The following is a 19,091-nucleotide window of genomic DNA, read 5'->3' on the forward strand; positions in this document are numbered from 1 at the left end:
TCTTCCTGACCTCTCCGCCCCCACCCCACTCCGGCCTATCACCCTCACCTTGACCTCCCTCCACCTATCGCATTTCCAAAGCCCCTCCCCCAAGTCCCTCCTCCCTACCTTTTATCTTAGCCTGCTGGACACACTTTCCTCATTCCTGAAGAAGGGCTTATGCCCGAAACGTCGATTCTCCTGTTCCTTACATGCTGCCTGACCTGCTGCGCTTTTCCAGCAACACATTTTCAGCATATTATATGTTGCCTTGGGATTTTCTTTAAAGTGCTGTATAAATAAAAATTGTTTTAAGTCCATAGAGTGGAAGCTAGAAAGTTAGCTTCAATATTACAACTGTATTTTCGAACGTGTTATTCTGCCTTTTAAGAAGGACGAAAGAGGAAAACCAGGGAATGACTGACCATTTAGCTTAACATCAGTGATGGGGCAATTGTATGAGTCGATAATCAAGAACACCTTGAACATTTTCAGTTAATTATGGAGAGTTAACGTGGATTTGTGATATGTAGGTAATACCTGACAAATATCATTGAATAATTTGAAGAGGTGTCAGATAGAGGAGAGGACGATGTCTATGCATGTTGTTTATATGGACTTAACGGATCATTTGATAAAGTCCCACATAACAGACTGTTAACTAAGATAGAAGGTCATGGAATTGAATGAAAATTACTGACATCGCTGGGAAATTGGTTGAGTGGCAGGCAGCAGAAGGTAGGTAGATACTCAAATGGGCAACATGTGACCAGTGGTGTCCCATGAGGATCTGTATTAGGGCCTCAATTATTCACATTATTTATTAACAATGTGGGTAATGACTTAGAAACTCATATCCAAATGTGCTGATGACAGAATTAGGCAGCATTGTAGTTAGTGTGGATGATAGAATAAAATTACAAAAGGACTCCCTGCTTTAGGAAGGATGTTGTTAAAATTGAAAGGGTTCAGAAAAGATTGACAAAGATGTTGCCAGGACTGGAGGGTTTGAGTTATAGAGAGAGACTGAATAGGCTAGAGCTATTTTCCCTGGAGCATGGAAGCTGGGGGGGTTACCTTATAGAAGCTCATAAAACCATGAGAGGCATGGATACGGTGAATCAACAAAGTCTTTTCCCCAGGGTAGGGGAGTCCAAAACTAGAGGGGATAGTTTTAAAGTGAGAGGGGAAAGATTTAAAAGGGGCTACTTTATCATGCAAATGGTGGTGGGTGTGTCTGTGTGTGTGTGCGCTTGCGTGCATGCGGAAGTGGAATGAGCTGCTAGAGGAAGTGGTGGAGGCTGATACAATCACAACATTTAAAGGCATCTGGATGGATATATGAGAAGTAAGGGGTTAGAGGGATGTGGGCCAAGTACTGATAAATGGGACTAGATTAATTTAGGATATTGGAGTGGCACGATGGCTCAGTGGTTAGCACTGCTGCCTCACAGCACCTGGGTCCCTGGTTCAATTCCAGCCTCGGGCATCTGCCTGTATGGAGTTTGCACATTCTCCCCGTGTCTGCGTGGGTTTCCTCCCACAGTCCAAAGATGTGCAGGTCATGTGAATTAGCCATGCTAAATAGTGATAGTGATAGGTGGATTAGTCAGAGGAAAGTGGGTCGGGATGGGTTACTCTTCGGAGGGTCAGTGTGGACTGGTTGGGCCGAAGGGCCTGTTTCCACATTAGGGAATCTAATCTAATCTAGTCGAATCATGGACGAGTTGGGTGGAAGAGTTTGTTTCCATGCTGTACATCTCTATGATTGGTCGAGTGGCTGAATGGGCAAAACTGTGGCAGATGGAGTTCAATGTAAGCAAGTATGAGGTTATCCACTTTGGACTGGAAAGGGATGAGCCAGTATACCTTCTCGATGGTATGATGGTAAATACAGTGGATCTCCAAAGAGACTTCGGAGTTCAGGTGCACAAATATTTAAAATGTACAAATGGGTGCAGAAAATAATCAGGAAAGTTAATGGAATGCTGACCTTTATATCGAAAGGAGTGGGGTGAAAGGATGAACAATTGTGCTGCAGTTATACAAAACCCTGGTTAGGTTCTGAGTACTGTGAGCACCCCCTTCCCCCCCAAAAAAATTGGATGGATGTATTGGCCTTGGAGAGAGTACAATGTTGGCTTACAAGAATAATGCCTGCTCCCCATGGGCTAAGTCAAGGAGAGAGACTATACGATTTGATAGTGTTTTCTCTAGAATTTTGAAGCTTAAGGGATGATTTGATTGAAGTCTTCATGACATTAACAGGAAAACATGGGTTAGATAAAGATAAATTATTTCCACTGGTTGGGATCCTAGGACTGGGAGACATAGTCTGATAATGAGGGCCAGGCCATTAGACGCACTTCTGCACACAAAGGGTGGCAAGTATTTGGAGCACTCTTTTACAAATGGTAGTGGATGCAGGATCAGATGTTATGTTTAATCTGAGATTGATAAATTTTTGTTAAGCAAAGGTACTAAGGGATTTGGGCCTAGGCAGGAATATGGAGTTAAGTCACAGAGCAGTCATGATCTTATTGGATAGAGGAACACACTGGAGGGAGTGAATGGTCTGCTGCTGTTCCAGTGTAGTATTTTATCACAGATGCTAATGTCTGAGGAGATAGTGTTGTTTGTGGCAAGCTCTGAGAAGCTGAACTCTTCTGTTATTTGATCTCTTCTGCCCTCCACCCTTCCACAGATCTGCCTTGTGTCGTTGACCCACCCACTTCTCACTCAGAACCGGCTGCGTCTAATTTCTTCCAGGTTCATTGAAAGGTTATTGACCTGAAACATTAACATTTATCTTTACTGTCTGATCTTGTTATCTCTAGCATTTTTCTTGCCTTTTTTGTAATCTAATAGTGCAGACCTCATGTAGGGTCCTAGCATAGGAAGAAAATGGTTACGTTTTTGTCGAAACTATAGTAAGTTCTGAGTTTACCAGATACCACAACCTCCCCTGGAAGAAAGAACTTCACAAATAGCAGTATGTGTGTTGTCGAGTAATTGTTGACTCTAATGTAAGAGCAGGTACAGTCACACACAGAGTGAGGATGCTGTCTTACTACAGTATACTGGGTTTTTGTTGCCAAAATATTAATCTGTGAAGGGTCTGTTTTATTTTCCGGGAGGTTTAAATTGTATTGTCACTGTTGCCACGCTGTTGCTCTACCTTGGACTGGATAATGGTTTAAAAATTGTTTTGAATGCTGTTCTTTAAGATTTGTTCGTAACGAATATAGTCATTTGGCTCAGCTTACCTAACAGAACCACAAAGCAATGAATCTTCTAATGACCCATCTGTCACCTAATTTATCGGACTGGGCAGATTTACTGAACATTACCAATACAAACTCACTGTCTAAGTTATTCAGAAACAGGTGACAGGTCTTGAAGTTTAAAGCATCCTGGTAATTTGTTAAGGTTTGGAGGACTGACTTTAAGTTGAGTGTAACTCTGACTTTCTAGGGTCAAGAGACAGAAATGAACTCAACTGAGACTTGCACCTGAGCACAGCAGTGACTGCCACCTGATTGGCAGAGGGAGGCGGGAATCCAGACATAGGTTACTGCCTCATCACCCCAGAGAATAATCCTCACTACTTCTGCCCCCCCCACCCAGTTTGCAAAGAACAATAGTTTTTGTTTAAAAAAAAGGCTACTTACCTTTACAAGTTCTGTTCCAGCTTACAATGAGCTTTTACCGCTGGGTCCAGTATTGAGTACGGTAATCAGCTGTTAAAATCACATTAGGGTCTAAATGCATTAATGGACCTGAATATGTTAATACCCATGAAGTCTTGAGGTTGTCTCTTGGAGGTAAGCATGAACCTGTCAGGACCAGAGTAGGAAGTGCACTTTTTTTTTACTACTGCACACTTCCCATTTCCTGGAATGGCAAAAATCATTCCTTTGGTGTGAAAATGGTGCCAAAATGTTTCAATGCAAAATAAATATTCATCAGTATGTGGAACTCGAGCAATAATTGTGATATGTGTTTTTGTACTTTTAAATTATCTGGAGTTTTGTGATCACAAGTTCTCTTTTGTCCCAAGAGAGAAGTATTTGTTCCACATTATCATGAGTTTTTTATGGCTCCCAAAGAATGGAGATAGAATATTTCTTAGTTCTTCATGCCATTTTGTCATTAATGCAAAGAACGTCTGGAGGTAATTGAAATCTCCTAACATAATGGTCTTTTTTGCAATGTCCTGTTTAAACACTAAATGTATGCCAGGATCTCTGGTGTTGTACTTGACATTCTGTGGCTGTATAGCTGAATGGTGTTCTCAAATTGGCAATCGTCTTGTCACTCTGACGTTTGTGCAGGTGTGGCAGACAGACAGGACCTTGGTAAGACAAAATCTGGAATCTCAAATGCAGTTTTGGTCTCCTTATCCAAGGAAGGATGTTCTGGAGAGAGGGCAAGACAAGACTGTCGTATGAAGAGATAGTGGATTAGATAGGACTGGAGTTTAGAAGAATGAGGGACAATCTCATAGAAACGTAAAAAGTTCTAACGGGACTAGACTGGGTTAGTGCAGAAAGATGTTCCCAATGTCGGGAGTCCAGACTCAGGGGACACTGTCTTAAATAATGTACCCTCAGTCTATAGACTGAGATGAGAAATTTCTTCATCTGGGGAGTGGTGAACCTGTGGAATTTTCTACCATGAAAAAGTGACGGATAAAACATAGAACATAGAACATTACAGCACAGTACAAGCCCTTCGGCCCTCGATGTTGTGCCGCCCTGTCATACTAATCTGAAGCCCATCCCACCTACGCTATTCCATGTACATCCATATGCCTGTCCAATGACGACTTAAATGTACTTAAACTTGGCGAATCTACTACCGTTGCAGGCAAAGCATTCCATACCCTTACTACTCTCTGAGTAAAGAAACTACCTTTGACATCTGTCTTATACCTATCTCCCCTCACTTTAAAGTTGTGTCCCCTCGTGTTTGCTGTCCCCATACTTGGAAAAAGGCTCTCCCTGTCCACCCTATCTAACCATCTGATTATCTTGTATGTCTCTATTAAGTCATCTCTCAACCTTCTCTCTAACGAGAACAGTCTCAAAGCTCTCAGCCTTTCCTCGTAAGACATTCCTTCCATACCAGGCAATATTCTAGTAAATCTCCTCTGCACCCTTTCCAAAGCTTCCACATTTTTCTTATAATGCGGTGACCAGAACTGTACACAATACTCGCAAGTGCGGCCGTACCAGAGCTTTGTACAGCTGCAGCATAATCTCCTGGTTCCGGAACTCAATCCCTCTATTAATAAAGGCCAAGACACTGTATGCCTTAACAACCCAGTCAATCTGGGTGGCAACTTTCAGGGATCTGTGTATATGGACACCGAGATCTCTTTGCTCATCTGCACTCCCAAGAATCTTACCATTAGCCCAGTACTTTGCATTCCGATTACTCCGTCCAAAGTGTATCACCTCACATTTGTCCACATTAAACTCCATTTGCCACCTCTCAGCCCAGCTCTGCATCCTATCTATGTCTCTCTGCAACCTACTACATCCTTCGTCACTATCCACAATTCCACCGACCTTAGCTTCATCCGCAAATTTGCTAACCCATCCTTCTACACCCTCATCCAGGTCGTTTATAAAAATGACGAACAGCAGTGGACCCAACACCGACCCTTGCGGTACGCCGCTCGTAACTGGACACCAAGATAAACATGTTCCATCAACTACAACCCTTTGTTTTCTTTAAGCAAACCAATTACTGATCCAAATTGCTATGTCTCCCACAAACCCATTCCTCCGCATTTTGTATAATAGTCTACTGTGGGGAACCTTAACGAATGCTTTGTTGCAATCCATATATACCACATCAACCGGTTTACTCTCATCTACCTGTTTGGTCACTTTGTCAAAAAACTCAGTAAGATTCGTTAGGCACGAATAAAAGATGGAATGTTTTCAAGGAGACAGAAATAGTTCTGAGGGCTAAAGGGGTCAAAGGTATGATGAGGCTATGGGAATAGAGTATTGAGTTGAATGATCAGCCGTAATCACACTGAATAAGCAAAATGGCGTACTCCTGGTCTTATTTCTATATTTCAGCCACAGACAGTAACCATCATAGATAAAACAATGTGCACAGACACAAAAACTTTCACATAATAGCAGCCCAATCTTCATTGTGCAGGAGTGAAAAGCAAGTTTAAGAGAATTTAGGACAGAGTAAATTATGGCAAAGTAGAATTTCAGATGACTTCAGAGAACTGAAAGGCATTGTGGGTTGTAAAAACATGCGCATTGGGACCACATCTGAAGACTCTTCCACTGATGTCAAAGCAGGATGTGGTAGCTGACCAGAATTGTATATTTTTCTCATTATAACATCACCGGCTTTGCTGCTAATTATTGTGTTCTTTGTTGCCTGGTGAAGGTGATCGTGAGCTGCTGCCTTGAAGCACTGAAGGTAGATCCATAATGTTAGGGAATTCCAGGATTTTATCCAAAGACAGTGAAGGAATGGCAATATATTTCCAAGTCAGGATGGGGAGTGGCTTGGAGCAGAGATTGAAAGTAGACTTGTGGATGCTTACAGCTCAAAGGAGGCCATTCGATCCATCATGCTTGTGCCGGTCAACAGACCACACTAATCCCATTTTCCAACTCTTCACCAATAGATCTTGAGTGGGGAGATATGGCAAATCAGGCTAATATCTAAAAATTGCTTAAATGGTTCAGCAATTTCTGACTCAGCTATCCTTTCAGGCAGTGAGTTCTAGACTCCAACCACCTTGTGGGTGAAAGTATTTCTCCCCAAATTCCTTTGTAGCCTTCCTCCACTTTCCTTAAATCTATATCTCCCGGTTATTAAACCTTCTGCTAATGGAAACTAGATGGTTAGGAATGCACTATCTATGGCCCTCAGTCTTATACATCTCCAACTGAATTCCATTCAAACTTCACCACTCTAAGGAAATCAACCTCAACCTATCCAACCTTTCTTTATAACTGACTGTCCAGACCAGGCAATATCCTGATTATCTTTTCTGCATCCTGGCTACTGAAAGTGCATCCTTCCTACTGAAAGTGCATCCTTCCTGTAATATCAGCAGAATGCCACACAGCACTGCCATGGCAGCCTAACCAATGTTTTATATTTCCTACCTCTCCTTTAGTTTTTGGTCCCACGTGCCATTTTGCATTAGATCCCAGTGGTTCTCACTGTATTGACCAATCTGCACTAAGTACCTTCTTAAAAGATATGCTCAAGTGTACATAGACCATAACACGTGAATTATACTCATCAATACTCCTGGTTACCTCCTCAAAAAAATTGAATCAAACATTGCATTTCCTTAACAAATCAGTGCAGTTTAGCTCTCGGCGAGAGAATAACTGGGGATAGGGTAGCACCCATTAGGGGCCAAAATGACAATCTATGTGTGAAACTGGAATACACACCTGAGGTTTTAAATGTGTACTTTGCATCTGTATTTGCTATAGAGAAGGACAACATTGGTGTAGAAATCAAGGAGGGTCTCTGATATGCTTGAGCAAGTTAACATGGAGAGGGAGGAGGTTCGAGCTGTTTTAGAAGGCTTTAAATAAATTGTTAGGCCCAGATAGGGTGGATCTCGGGCTGCTGTGGGAGAAGACAAAGAAGATTGACTGAGCTCTAACATTAATCTTCAAATCCTCTCTGGCCACGGGGAGTGTCGAAGGACTGGAGGACAGTTGATATTCAAGGAACAGTGTAGAGATTAACCAGGAAACAGCTGGCCAGCGAGTCTAACATTTGTGGTAGGGAAAAATATTGGAAAAAATTCTGAGGGATGGAATTAATCTCCACCTGGAGAGGCGAGGATTAATTGACTTCAGCCAGCATGACTTTGTAAAAGGGAGATCACGTATAACAAATTTGAAGAATTTTTCAAAGAGGTGACCAGGTGTGTAGACGAAGGATTTGCAGTTGTTCTTATATACACAGACCTCAGTAAGGCTTTTAGAGAGTCATAGAGTCCAACAGTACGGAAACAGGCCCTTTGGCCCAAACTGGTCCATGCTGACCAAAATGTCCATCCACACTAGCTGCATTTCCCTGCACTTGGTCCATATCCTTCTAATCCTTGCCTATCCATGTATTTGTTCAAATGCCTTTTAAATGTTGTTAATGCACACGTCTCAACCACTTTCCCTGGCAGCTCATTCCTTGTGTAAACCACCCTCTGTGTAAAAACATTGCCCCTCAGATTCCCTTTTATTCTTTCCCCTCTAACCTTAAACCAATGCTCCCTAGTCCTCGATTCCCCAACCCTGGGAAAAAGACAGAGTGCATTCACCCTATCCATGCCTTTCATGATCTTGTACACATCTATAAGATCCCTCCACAATACTTATGCAGTCTCACATGGTAGACTGGTTAAGAAGCTAAAAGCACATGGGATCCTGAACAGTTTGGTCCATTGGATCTCAATTTGGTTTTATTGGCAGGAAGGAGAGGGTGATGGTCGGAGGATGTTTTTATTATTGGAAGCCTGTGTCCATTGGCATTTCTCAGAGTTTGGTGGGTTATTTTCTATTTATTGTACATTAATGATTTAGACATGAATATTGGAAGTATGATCATTTAGTTTGCAGATAATGCAAGTTGGTGCTGCAGTAAATAGAATATGGGACGCTATAGACAGGCTGGTCGGATGAGTTGAACGATGACAAATGGAATTTAATCCTGAAAAATGAGAGGTATTGCAGTTTGGAAAGGCAAGCAAGGCAATGAGAGTTCACAATTGAATGTTAGGATCTTAGAAAGTGTGGAGGATCAGCACAACCTTGGGGGTGGGTGGGTGGGTTTCCATTAAACCTTGAAGGTAGTAGGACAGGGAAATAAACCATGTTTTACTTGCCCTTAACCAAGTCCTTGAATATAAGACTAAGGAGGCTGTGGTGGAGCTGTGTCGAATGTTCCTTAAGCTGGAATACTTGTGCAGTTCTGATTGCCATACTACAGGAAGGCTGGATTGCACCAGAGAAGGTACAGAAGAGATTAACCAGGAAGTTGCCTGGTCTGGACTGATTACAGAAAAGAAAGACAACGTAGACTGAGAATGCTTTTCTCAGAGAAAAGAAGGTAGTAGGGGGAGGTGGGGTTGGGACCTGATTGAGGTTTACAAAGTTATGAAGGCTGTCCGGTAGAATAGGGAGATTGTGACAAGAGCCAGAGGGCACAGGTTTCAGGCAAGGAGCTGCAGGTTGAGATGGGGGTTGAAGGAAAACCTTTATCTGGAACACTCTGCCTCCGAGGGTGGTAGAGGCAGGGAGCCCTCAAGAGCTATTTACATGAGCACTTGAAACAGCATAGCATACAAAGCTATGGGCCAGAGTGCTGGAGACTGGATTAGAATGGATAGCTGCCTGATGACCAGTCCAGGCACCATGAGTCTGATTTTAAAAAGAGATATAATTATTCTGTGTTTCACAAGTGTAGACATATTCTGTCTGTCAGAATTCATTCTAATAATAAGGTTGGTTGAATGACTTGTAATTTTTTTGGTCTGTCCTTTGCTTCCTTTTTTTTAAATTAGTGGCATGTGTTTAGCAGTTCTCTGGAACTTCACCTCTGGCCAGAGATAATTTGAAATTGACTGCCAGAATTGATGATATCTCCTTACCTCCATCAACAGCCTGGGATACATCTCTGGGCATATTGATTTATCCCCTTTTAAGGCTGCTACGTCTACGAGTACCTTTTCTCCTTTTAATTTCTTCTAAATTTCAGGGTCCCCCACACTGATTTCTGTTCCTGGTCATCCTTTACTGTTGTGAAGACTGATGCAAAGTAGTTATGGAAGATTATGCCCATGCCTTCAGATCCACGCACACATTATCTCTGCAGTCCTTAATGGACACATCTCTTTTTCCCTAATTATTGACTTGTCCTTTTTTGGGGCGGTGGGGGGGGAGGAGGTGTGGAAGGTGGGGCGTTCCCAGGCATCTGCTGCCCTGATTCTTCTAGATGGTAGTGGTTTTCGGTTCTTTCGAGCTAAAGTGAATTTCTGGATTGGGCGTCTTGTAGATAGCACATTCTACTACTGAGTGTCAGAGGTGAAGGGACTGGATGTTTGTGGATATGGTGCTAATCAAATGGGCTGCTTTGTTCTGAATGGTGTCAAGCATCTTGAGTGTTGTTGGAGGTACACCCATCCAGGTAATTGGGGAACACTCCATCACACCCCTGACTAGTACCATGTAGATGGTGGCCAAGCTCTGGGGAGTCAGGAGGTGAATTACTTACTGATGGCCTGTTCTTGTAGCCATAACATTTATTTGGCTGATCAAGTTTAGTTTCTAATCATTGATAACCCCTGGGATGTTGATAGCAGAGGATCCTATGACGGTAACACTATTGAATGTCAAGCGGCTGGTTAGATGGTTAGATTCTGTCTTGCTGGAGATGGTCATTGCTATGACATGTATGTTACGTGTGACTTGTCAATCTGGATGTTGCCAAGGTCTTGCTGCATTTGGACATGGACTACTTCAGTTCATTGTGAAGATGCTAAAACAATGGGCATGGAGTGGACACCTTGTCTTTCTAGCCTGCCTGTTTAGAGGAGAGGAGAGTGTAAATGAGGCAGAAGACTATTACCATGATGGAGAGATGATGGATTTGTGTCAGTAGGACAGATAACCAGAACCTCATAAACTGCTTTCAACTGAACTTTGCCTCTGATTTTTGCACATTGGTGGAGTGGGTGAAATTCATTTAAAGCAAAACCTCCACATGTCTTAGAAGCAGCTAAGTCTCAAAGTACAAACTAAGATCCAAGTATTTTGTTCGAGCTGTTAGTGAAAATGACAAAGAATCTCACAGTAAATGATCATAACCCAGGTGAAGGTCTTAACTTGATCTTCTTGTCAATGGGAGAAAGGTGTTTCTACTTATTTCAAGCTGTTTATTTTTGTTAAATGTGTGAGCTGCTTTGTAATTTATATCAAAAAGTTAGTTCTACTGTTTGAGACAAAAAAAAATTGCCGATACTGGAATCCAAAGTAAACAAGCAGGAGGCTTGAAGAGCACAGTAACCCAGGCAGCATCAGGAGGTGGAGAAGTCTGATATTTTGGGTATAACGCACTGTTTGTCAGGTACTGAAACTGTTTTAAAGGATCAGTATGCTAGGCTGACTTAGGTTATGATATCTTTGGAGGGAATGAAAACTGAGACCATATATGCAGGTTGGATTCTGTTTACGTCTTCACTTTCAAAGAGCAATTGGCTGGAGACTTGAAAATAAAACCTGCAAGGCTGTGGCGTTGTTGTGTGGGAGGGAGTGCTGTGGAATAGGACTGGACTGGATTGCTCCCTGTGGAGCTGGCATGGCCTCAATGGGCTGAATGGCTTTCTGATTCCATGGGCTTTAATATTTGTTTGGTATCAGTGCAGCAGCCATTTTGCTGAGCAGTGAGCTGCTGCCCTGTTTCTGTGTGTGCACGGCTGTCTGATCGGTGTAACTGATGATTAGATTCTGCTTTTTGGCTGTGTTTCACGTTGAGCGGCTGCATAGTCCTGTACGGCTAGTTTCATATTTTACAAGATTCACGACGTGGTCTGGGTTGATGTTGCATGGCATTGTCATCTTGGGGAATGTTTTCAAAACCTTGGATTGTCGAGGGAAAAAAATATCTTCCTGGTGCTGGCTGCCTGTGCTGTATTATTAGCATGTTATTCACAAAAAGAAATGACTATGCAAGCTCTCAAAAGTAGAGACTGATGATTCTTCAATGCAGTGATTACCAACAGAGAAGACAGTTGGCGTACGACAGGTAGCAGGAATACACTGCATTGCACTAATTATCTGTAGTGTCGGTGACGAGCACAAAGGTGAGGCTAAATTCATTGAGTAAGCATTTTAACGCCTGAAATGTGCATTTAAATTGCTAAGAGTAGGTGCATAGAAGTTTCGCAGATGCATGTTCTAGAGAATTGTGCCATCCCTTGAGCAGGCTTTTAAATATACATCAGTTTCACTATTTATGGATGTACCACAGTAAAAACTGACTTGAAAAATAATTAGAGCTGAAAATGTGTCGCTGGAAAAGCGCAGCAGGTCAGGCAGCATCCAAGGAGCAGGAGAATCGACGTTTCGGGCATGAGCCCTTCTTCCTGAATAAGGGCTCATGCCCGAAACGTCGATTCTCCTGTTCCTTGGATGCTGCCTGACCTGCGCTTTTCCAGCAACACATTTTCAGCTCTGATCTCCAGTATCTGCAGTCCTCACTTTCTTTTTGAAAAATAATTAGCCAGGGTACAGTAGATTTGTATACTGTATGGATTTATGTTTGATGTTTTCTGCGATCTGTGGGCGGCACGGTGGCACAGTGGTTAGCACTGCTGCCTCACAGCGCCTGAGACCCGGGTTCAATTCCCGCCTCAGGCGACTGACTGTGTGGAGTTTGCACGTTCTCCCCGTGTCAGCGTGGGTTTCCTCCGGGTGCTCCGGTTTCCTCCCACAGTCCAAAAAGATGTGCAGGGTCAGGTGAATTGGCCATGCTAAATTGCCCCTAGTGTTAGGTAAGGGGTAAATGTAGGGGTATGGGTGGGTTTCGCTTCGGCGGGTCAGTGTGGACTTGTTGGGCCGAAGGGCCTGTTTCTACACTGTAATCTAATCTAATCTAATCTAATCTATTTGCCTAATATCTCTGGTTTGTTATCTGACCCTGTGAATACTGGAGATATTTTACTATTTCCTTGCTGCTAACTAAGTAGCATTGCAAAAAACATCGAGTTATTCCACTTTTAGTAGGAGAGGAGTGAATGAGTTCAGATATTCTGTTATTAAGTGTTATTTAAATGTCATTATGCTCCCCAGAAAGTTTATAAATTATTATAGGGTCACATGCCTGGCTTCACATTTTGGTAATTGTGAGGTCTATAGTAATGTAATTTTTTATCTCAGTCTTTGAAAGCACAGTCAATTGAGTTTGTATGTTCCCCATCTCTCTTGTAACTAGCCTACTCTCTCTTGAAGATGGTCACTGGCATCTGGTGTTCCCTGTTATCTCAGTCAGTCCGCTCCCTGTAGGAGGGTCTTGTCTAGACAGCTTTTTAGCTGCTAGGTGCGATTTTAATATTCCAGCCAACCATAAAGCTAAATATTGTTCACAAGCCAGCCGGGTAGATTTACAAGAAAAATTTGTATTTATGCAGCTCTCTTAATATCATAGCACTCCTATGAAGCATTGCAGGCTGTTTTGTCATACAGAGTTTAACAGTAAACTGCACAAGGCAATGTTAGGCAAATGTTCAAATAGGTGAGTTTTAAGGAGAAAAGAGAAATTTAAGGAGGGTATTCCAGAAGTTAGGGCCACTGAAAGTTAGGCTTCTAACTGCAATGAGAAAATGATTAAAATTTGGAGTGCAGAAGAAGACAAGTTAGGGGTAATACATTTTAAAAAATTCATTCACAGGTGTTTGTATGTCTATGTTGCTGGCTAGATTAACGTTTATTGTTCACCCTTCATTGCTATTGGGAAGGTGGTGGTGAGCTGCCTTGAATCGATGCAGTTTTTCGGGTGTAGGTTGTTATGAAGTTTCTCCAGAATTTTGACCCAGTGACACTGAAGGAACACTGATGTATTTCCACGTGAGGGCAGTGAGTGACTTAGATGGGAATTTCCAGCTGGTGGTGTTCCCATGTACCTGCTGCCTTCGTCCTTTCAGATGGTAGAGATGATGGTTTGGAAGGAGCTGTCAGAGGAAGCTTGCTGAGCTATAACCTGCATCTTTATGATGTTCCACACTGCTGCTGCTGTTGAGGGACAACGTTGAAGCTGACAAAAAGGATACTAATCAAGCTTCTTGAGTGTTGTAGCTGCACCCATCCAGGCAACTGAGGAGTATTCCATCACACTCTTGACCTTTGCCTTGTTGTTAGTGGAGAGCCTTTGAGAAATCAGGAGGTGAGTTATTTGCAGAATTCCTAGCCTTTGACTTGCTCTTGGAGCCACAGCATTTGTGGCTGGTCAGTGGGAACTCGCATGATGTTGAGAGTGAGGATTCGATAATGGTAATGTCATTGAGTTTCAGGGAGCAATGCTTAGATTATCCCTTGTTTGAGATAGTCATTGCCTGGTATTTGTGGTATTGATGTTATTTACCACTTGTTAGTCCAAACTTGAAGATTACCAAGGTCTTGCTGCATATGAATGTGTTATGAGTTTTTTTTTAATGTGTTAGGAATTGCAAATGGCGCTGAACATTGTACACTCCTCAGTACAGATTTTTTTATGATGCAGCTCATAAGGTTGGACCAAGGCCACTACCTTGTGGAACTCCTACAGAGATGTCCTAGAGTTGAGATACTTATCTTCAATAACCACAACTATTTTCTACATGGTTTCCATTGACTCAATTTTTCTGAGTTGAGAGTGTGTTGCTGGACAAGCACAGCAGGTCAGGCAGCATCCGACGAGCAGGAGAATCCAGCAACATGCTCTCATCTCTGATCTCCAGCATCTGCAGACCTCACTTTCCCCAATATTTCTGACTGCATCCGCACTCCATCAGATGTTGCCTTGATGTCAAGGACAGTGGTTTGGATCTCACCTTTGGAATTCAGATCTTCTGTCTGGTCTTTTGGGCCAAGCCTATAGTAAGGACAGGAGCTGAGTGGCTCTGGCAGAACTGGAACTGAACATCAATGAGCAATATATCTGAGCAACTGGTATTTGATACTCTGGTTAACGGGCTCTTGTCGATTGAGTGGACTGACAGATTGGGTAGTTTTGTGTACAGGGTATACCTGAACAATCTTTGTTGGGTAGATGCCAGTGCAGTAGACAGGCAGGAGGCTGGAAGAACACAGCAAGCCAGGCAGCATCAGGAGGTGGAGGTGTTGATGTTTCGGGTGTAACCCATGTCAGTGTTGTAGCTGTCTGAGTTCACTGATTCAGTAGCTCGGCAAAGGCTATTCTCTCTTAAAGCTGGTTCCAACTGGGATAACAATTGAACGTATAAGTATGTAAGTTAGCTTGCTGAAAAAAACTGGAAATGTCATCACCCACCTTAAGAAACCAAGACCAATAAACAGAGAGGCAGGACATACCACCAGCACTTCAGCAGAGCCTCTCACTGATGATGATTCCCAGTATGGTGATGAAACGTCTGAAAACAAATCTTCCAGCTCACCGAGCTAACTTACATACTTATCATCAACCTGAGCTACAAATCTTCTCAAAAAATGCTCGTATTGCTGTATGTTATGATACTGGATGAGTTCATGTTAGCACCAGTGTTAACCCCATTCAAATTCATGTGACTGTAGTTATGCAAATCATCATCTTTAAATGATCTGTTAAAGTTAATACCTCTCAAAATATAAACTAAAGACTGTTCAGATGTTTATTCTCCTACTTTTATAAATTATGACATTTAAATATCCACTATAGCACAGGGGTCTAAATAGTTGATGATGGAAATTGATTGAAAATTCCTGAAATCTAGCCTTGGTAATTTAACAAAAGAATACCCAAGGGACTGTAATGAAGGGAAGTACTTCATCGGTAAGATAGTTTGAATGAAATCTTTCTTAAAATATCTGGTTGTTTTTCTCAAAAAAGAGATTTTGATGAGCAAGGATTTACTGTACGTAAAACAAAAGGATTTTGTAAACTTTGCATGAGAACTGGAGAGTTTGTATATTTGGAGTGTAGGTAATTGAAATTTCTCAGGCACTTGATTTTTAATCTCACACCTAATATTGACTCAGAGGAAATTTAACACCATCAGTAGCACCTTGCGTTTACATAGCACCATTATGTGATAAAACCACCCAAGGTGCTTTACCAAGGAAGATGATCAAATAGAATTTAATACCAAGCCAGATAAGGAGATATTCAGGCAGATCACCAAAGGTTTGTTAAAAGGGGTGGCTTTTAAGCTGCATCGTAAAGGAAGAAACTGAGGGAGGGAGGAAGTTGTGGGATGGGATTCTGGGCTTAAGGTCTCAGCAGCTAAATGCACAGCTGCCAGTGGTGGAGCAATTAAAACCGCGTGTGCTCAGGAGACTAGGATTAAATTTAATTTTAAATTTAAAGATAAAATAGATTTTGGTGCCAACTCATTTTTGGATTTTCATGATGAAAATTAAGAGTATTCTTCACCCATAAGATTTCTCTGAACTGTTCAGCTTTAAGTGTTTACCATCACTATAGATTAAGTAATCTGTACTTCGGGAGTATTTAAAACAGCAATTTGAGGGTTTCCTTAATAATTTCTTGTCATGGACGAGGAAATCACCTTGGGCTTTATGCAGCGCATGTCCGTGTTTAGTACATTCCTGTACAGCTCCTGCCTTGCTGCGGTACTATTCATGTAAACATCCCATGTCTACTGGTCACCCCCCCCCTCTCCCTCCTCCCCCCCCCCCAACCATCACATTGAACTTGTATCATTTTGTGATGCTTACAAAGCAGAGATTGTTTCTCTATTTGACATGGTGGGTGGAATTTCCCAGTTTGTTTTGTTGAAGTGTGTAGGCACATGTTAGTCACCACAGAAAACATGCCACTCCCACTGAAATGGAAACTTGCTGAATTTGGAGCTTGATGGGTGGAGTATAGTTGCATCAGTGAATCACAGGCTTCGTTATTGGCATCCGGACCACCCAGAAACTATTGGCCAGTCAAGTGTCTTCAACTCTGCTGGTTGAAAAACACTTTTTTTTGGTGGGGGGTGGGTGGGTGGTTGGGTTGGATTGGATTGGATTCCGTGATGAAAATGCAAAGAGACCATCAGTGGGAGTCAGTGTCAAGGACACTTGCCTCTAGGAACCATTAACTGGGGATAACTGGAGGTGCCATCCCCCACTTGGGAAACTCACCATCCTTCCCGACTACTGGGGAGGCAGGTGGTGAGTTGACATTCTTAACCAATCGCTAATCCATCATTTAAGGACCTTAATGATGCATCAACAAGGTCATTCACAGACCTTCTTTCCCAAAACTTACTTGGAGGTGGTGATAAAGGAGAGGGGTTGAGTTTCTGTGAGGGCCAACTTGTTTCATCATTTTTCTTATCTGCTACCTGCAGAGAGGGACAAACCCAGAGTTTAAGTAGATCCTGTTTAAGGGGAAGCAATTGTCTCTGGTGCTCGAATGCAGACAGCTGGGCAGGCACCACATGATCTAGTCATGAAAATTGGTGCGGGTACGAGCACAGCCTGTGCTTCAGTCATCTTCCAGGGCTCCCACATGTTTAACTGAGGGTCTGGGTACATAGACACTATTGGAAAGGATCCAGTCCTGTTGATAGATGAGATGTTAACCAACCCCAAGATAATTCACATACGGGTCACTGTGCTATAGCATGCATTTGGTTAACGTGAATTCGCTGTAAAGCGATTGACTGGGGATGCTGTTGCTAAAGCGTGAACTTTTAAAACATGTTGGCTGTAATGCGGTTACATCACCAACACTTAGCGCTGTTTCTAAAGCATGATTTTTCTGTAATACGGGAGTGTACAAGAACACAACCATTGTGTTATAGAAGAATTACCTGTATCTGGTAGTGAACTTCCATGCTAGCGATATATTGAAGTGCAAATTTAGATTTGAATTAATATATTCAACAACATTGCAGTATGAATGTTTTTGCAGTACTTATTAACTTGATGGGTCCATGTTTATGCAACAAACTAATGGCAGACCTGACTGTTAATATTGAATCTCAGTAAAATCTTAATAGTAACATGATGTATTTCAATGCTTCCTATGTAATTTTCTTTGAATCATAAAAATTGTGAATTTATGCATTTCATTAAGCTTTATTCTGTAGATTCTATCACCATTTGATTCCATTGTACACCATTGTACAGTTGTCTAATTTTTGTTTTTCAATAAAAAAAACCCTTCATACTTAATATATGCAAAAAAAGGTATGATAAATTGCAGGATGTCTTTACATATATTCAAAAAAGTGCTCATCCACTTTGGAAAGGTGCTTTTAATCAGCTACCAGCTAATTTTTTTGAAATTATCACATCACATCTAGAAGGTTGGAATAATGCTTTATATAAAATTCTGAGGAAAAAAGAATATGTCATTCAGTGTTTTTTAATTCACAGAATATCACAGTATTCCTACAGTGTGGAAACAGGCCATTCAGTCCATTGACCCTCGGAGGACCGTCCCACCCAGACCTGTCTACCTCCCCTTTCCCTGTAGCCCTACATTTTCCATGGCTAACCTGTACATCCCTGAACACTATTGGTAATTTAGCATGGCCAGTTCACCCAACTTGCACATCTTTGGACTGTGGGAGGAAACTGGAGCACCTGGAGGAAACCCACACAGACACAGCGAGAATATGCAAACTCCACACTGACAGTTGCCTTAGGGTGGAATTGAACCCAGGTCCCTGGCGCTGTGAGGCAGCAGTGCTAACCACCGAGCCACTGAAGATGTAAAAGAAAAGCTTTTTTTTCCATTCATGCATTCATTCATTCACTTATAGATGGAAATTTGCCTGCTGATCCTTAATATGCTTCTTTGAAGGGTGCTGGTAGTTGCACAGAATGTAATGTCCCTTAATTTTATTAATGCATTAACTGACATGAATGTAATTAACAGCATTCATGCGAATAGATTGTTTCAAAGACATATCGATGAAGGAGGGACAGTCTCTAAACTATTTGTTCTTCCCTGAAGTAGCATGTTGTCCATGATGGACCTTTAACATTGCTCCAATCTGCTTGACAGTGGAGCCATGTATACTTGTCACTATACTTTGGTACATGTGACAATAAATCAATCAATCAGCTTCTCCATTTAGACAGTGGCATAAAATTGTGAATTTCAGTGATGGTAGATGATTTGCTTCACCTGACCTCCATCCTCTGTAAACTTAGTCTCCACTGATCCTCTTAAAGTTCTAAAATGGATTGAGAGAGTACAAGTGGGAAGTCTAGAACCAGCACAGGATGTAAATAAAAGCAAGCCATTTATGACTGAGATGCAGAAGAACGTGGTGGGTGATGAATCTTTGGAGATCTCTACCCCACACGTGTCTGGAAACTCAGTCATTAAGTAAGTTCAGGATAGAGATCATTAGATTTCCAGATACAAAC

The 19,091-nt window shown here is 42.0% G+C and overlaps 1 protein-coding gene across 1 annotated transcript in view; it reads left to right on the forward strand.

The window, feature by feature from the left end:
* Positions 1-19,091, forward strand: part of ahdc1 (AT hook, DNA binding motif, containing 1) — a 232,527-nt gene that overhangs the window by 33,520 nt on the left and 179,916 nt on the right. The gene's annotated exons all lie outside the window — the stretch shown is intronic.

The sequence above is a fragment of the Chiloscyllium plagiosum genome, chromosome 27 (assembly GCF_004010195.1).
Source record: "Chiloscyllium plagiosum isolate BGI_BamShark_2017 chromosome 27, ASM401019v2, whole genome shotgun sequence".
Lineage (NCBI taxonomy): Eukaryota > Metazoa > Chordata > Chondrichthyes > Orectolobiformes > Hemiscylliidae > Chiloscyllium > Chiloscyllium plagiosum.